We start from the raw sequence: 4,705 nt of genomic DNA, 5'->3' as shown, positions 1-4,705 counted from the left end.
GGCAGCCTCAGAAGCTGGAGTAATCATGTATAGAAGCCTGATTAAGAAAAAGAAACTAACAACAATAAATAAAATAAAATAAAAATAATAAAAAAGAGGATTACAGCTCACTCTAGGCAAACTGGAGGAGAACCCACTTCTAAAGAAATTTTGCCTACCAGCTATCTCTTGCAGAACAAGCATTGCAGTGATATATTAAAGACAGACTGGCTGATCAAAATAGCCCTCACATGGATAAACAGCAAACACAAATATCACCTTGTTTAGGTTCCCTATCTACACTCTTTTTACTAAAGAACATACAAGCATAATATGTCTGGGGAGTGGACACCAGTAGTACCCTTCAGTGACACTATAGATGACCTCTGGAAACTGTTATTCAATCTCTACACAATGGGAACTGGAATCTATCCAGCTCCGTTCAAGCTTTGTTCCTTGTTTTGATTCAGTAGAGATGCAAGTAGGAAAACAAATGCATTGTCAAACTATAACACATGACTAAAAAGTCTTCTTATATTCTCTCTTTAAAAGCAAAAAGACTCAAAGTTGCAAGCAAATTAAAAAGAAAAGTGGTAAATTTGTTTTGCACAGAAAAAGAATGAGACCAACAGGAGAAGGGCTAGGGGAGCATTAGGAACACTGCTAAGTATTTTCTCATGTCTGACTGTTTTTGCTCTCCAGCATTGTAAAATATTCAGAAGCTTGGGAATAAACTTGCATTTCCAGTGTTTGTGCCTTTTTATTTATTTATTTATTTATTTATTTTCCAAATGGCTGTTGTAATCTGTAGATGGACACACTGATTAACTTCTTTGCTGGGAATATCAGAGTTTGGAAAGGAGTCAGAAAAGCTAAACTGTGCTGAACAGTGAGGACTGTCAGGCCAGTGTGTTTTCACTCTGCTCTTCAGGACATTCAGGTGTGCTTCTAAGTCCTATTAAACAAAAGAAATGTTAATATAGGAACGTGGAATTGCCTTCCTTTCTGCTTTGCTGTGTCCAGGTAATTACAGCTAGTGTAATTATAGCTAACTGAAAGAAGTGAGATGTTATGCTAGCTAGTTTTCATGTAAAATCTAGATGCCAAGGGGTGTCTTCCTTCCTTTCCATTTACTTTTTTTTGTTTTTTTTTTTTCTCTTTGTTTTTTCTTTAGTCTGTGAAAAACACAGCAATGTCTGAATTCATACCTGAGGGTGGGAGAAGAGTCTGAAAGAGCAAGGGGAGGAAGGTTTTCATTTCCACTTCTTCAGTGACTCCTTAGAATACAGATTGCAATGTGGGGCCTAAAATGTTTATGTTGGTTTTCTTCCCATTTCCAGAGGGATTTGAGGTGAGCTAGATGGAAATGTGTCGAGCAGCTGACGATCTGTTTAAAGAGACTAACAGAAAGATGAGTTTGTATATAGCATTCTGCTAATGTGAAAAAGAGGCATGAATGTCAAGGTATTTGAATGAGTCTTCTTCCCTGGAGATAGACTTGTTTTTTCAACATTAGCAGATCACTGTCTCTACCAGCTAGAAAGCCCAGAGGTCAGAGTAAAAAGTCTAAATTTTACCCATATCTATCCACAGATATTTAGACAGAAAAATTTCTAGAGCGTCTGCATTTTTGTTGTTGTATATCTAGCTGTGAAGTAGCAAATTTCCCCTGAAGACCATCATGATGTCTAACTGAAAGATAAAAGAAGAAGAGATAAAAAGCAAATAAAATTTGTTCTTCTAATGAACAGGTCAGTCATTGCCTGGCTCACTCAGTTTCCGAATGTGTGATGGCATTCTGCTTTTCTCTATGTCTCAGCCAGAGGTATAACGTGTCATATTAAATCTCTTGTAAGTCTTGGTTATATTAATTGGATTTTCTGACTTGCAGTTAAGTCCTAAAACTCTGAAATTATGTTACCTTGATGATATTAAATGGACACCTGTGTAACAGATATTGTCCTGGTTTGGGCTGAGATAATTTTCTTCCTAGTGTCTGCCATAGTTCTGTATTCTTTTTCATCTTCCCATACCGTCCTGCCAGCAAAGAGGCTGGGGTTGCACAAGAAACTGGGAGAGGACAGAACCAGGACAGCTGATCCAAACTGGCCAAAGAGATATTCCATATCATAAGGTGCGGAACAATAAACTGGGGTGGTTGGCTAGGGTGGGGGGCACTGTTCAGGGATGGCCTGGTCAGTGGGTGATGAACAATTGCATTGCTTTTTATATTCTGTTATTTTTATATATATATATTTTTGTTTTGTTTTTTAAATCCATCCATTCTCTCTCCCATCCTAGTGTAGGGGTTGGAGGAGGAATAAGAAAATGGATGTGTGATGCTTAGCTGCCTGCTAGGTTAAACCCCAACAATAAGAAGGCACATGAATACATGGACTTTTTAGGGCTCTTGTCCTCTGCTTTTATAGAAGCCTGCATTAAAGGTTTGGCCCCAAATCCATCTGAGTCAAGGATACTAGCAATCTGTCCAAACAATTTTGCTTTGCTTTCTACTGTGTTTAATAGGGAGGATATTTGGCTGCATTCAAGTATTTGCAACATCCATTCACACCTAAATTTGGCCATTAAAAATTAGACCTTTGCCCTTTTCTAGTCCTTTAACTTTTTCTAACATGAACAAGAATGTGAATCTTCAGAGAGCACTTCATTCCTTCCTAAAATAAATAGGTAACATAGAGGGAATACTTTCCTGTAGGATAGCTGAAACTGGAAACAAAAATGGCTAAAATCAGAATATATGACTCCTACTATTTAATTAGAATATTAATATCAGTTATGACTAATCATGGCATAGATATTAAGGTTACATTAGCAAATTCAATCATGATTTTGAAGTGTTACACAAAATTAAAAAACATTCAATTTTTGATTTTTCAAGAAAGGAATTGCATTGACTTCAGATAATTTTCACCTGGCTTAACCCTACCTTAGGAACATGTGCACGCTTATTGCATAAGTTTGTTTCTGCAAGCTTCTGTCTGTCACATGCAAACTTTGATAAAATAGGTATGAAAAGTGTGAGTAACAGAAACTCCTTGACCTTTGAAGAATCAATTATGCTAAGTATGATTTGTTTTCACTTGGAGTAGGGCCAGAACAATGAAAAATTGACCTGAAGAGAGAGGAGCAAGCTCAGGGTATGGAAATTACCCATTACAGTGTAATCCCTGCAGCAAAGACAGAAGTAAAACAGAGCTCCCAGGCATGATGGCTGAGATTATCTCGCTACAGGCTGCAGCAAACAAAATGGTGAGCAGTTTCTGCCACCGCCAAATGACTTCAGTCATCTGGACTTGGCTTTTATGTTGTATCACAACCAATTGTATAACACTGATTAAGTTTTATCCTTCTGCCCTCAAAGACACCTACCAGCTTCCCAAAAATAAACACTGTTTTTGGCAGCATGGAATCACTAAAGACTCCATCTTCCATGCAATTATTTGACCAGAAATATCCCATTGTAGAGTATTTGATTAGTTTCTTCTACATTACACATTCAGGTAATAGTTTCCATTAGGCTTTTGTCCATCTGTATTGTCCTCAATTTTTTTTTTTTTTTTTTAAATCTTTTCTGAGGCAGCAACCACCCTTTTACACTGTTTATCATAGAAACTATGTAGCTTATTGCCTTATATTGCTTCAAAACAGTGCATAAACTACTAATAACCTCAACAGATATCAATAGAAATGGCAAAGTTCCTCCTAGCAGTCTATATTTTATACTAAAAAATGAACTGATGCATTATATCATGACTGCCAGTTATCAACCTTGGTTCTTCTGGCTTTATCTAACATCAGGGTAGGTGTTTGTTTTTATCAGATGTTATCTGAATAATTTCAGATTTGAGAGAACAGTGTTGGACTCAGTGATCTTCAGATGTCCCTTCTAACTTGGGATATTCTATAATTATATGATTCTCTAATTCTATGTGGCTTTTTCAATGTTTTGCTTTATTTAAATTACAATTCAAACTGTAATACATTAAATGCTTACCACCTCTACCAAGGGGTTCCCATCACTTATAAGGACATGACCTTGGAATAGGACATTGTAGAGAACAACAAACATAAAAACATAGAAGTAGCCCAATATGTTTAGTGAGCATTAGATTTATTTTTTACCTTACCCAATATGCAGAGCCTGATACCATTCCATGTTCCAAAAGATATTCCATATCTTTTGTGTTGCCTGTATATATCGGTAGGAAAAGAGCTCTGTCTATCTTCAGTATATTGCACACAAGCATGAAAAGGCTTTTAATTATAATGGCACTGTTCCCCGATGACTGGGGAGAGGTCTGAAAATTAAAACAGATCAGATGTGCAATCTATACCAGCTTTGATTACAAGAGAGACAATCACATCTCTGCAATCACTGTCTAGCTTGAGTTGCACTCTCATATTATCAAATTAAGATATTAGCATGGTGTCCTTAAGGTGGAACTCTTGCAATTATTCCACAAAAAAAAAAAGCTTTTAATCAGTTTGCCTACTGCAAAGCATTTTCAAACAGAACGATGGTGGTTTTTTGCTTGGCAGACATGATTTTGTAACATACTGTGAAAATCTAATAACTGAAAAGCTTAAAAGAGAATTTCAATTTATATGAATATTTCATTATTTATATGTTTGCATAATATCAATGTTATTTAGTAGCAAATAAAAATACATCAAGTTCATATTACACATCCTCATATTAAATGAC

The sequence above is a fragment of the Aythya marila genome, assembly GCF_965140915.1.
Source record: "Aythya marila genome assembly, chromosome: 2".
In the NCBI taxonomy this organism is placed as follows: Eukaryota; Metazoa; Chordata; class Aves; order Anseriformes; family Anatidae; genus Aythya; species Aythya marila.
Note: the sequence above shows the minus strand (reverse complement) of the source record.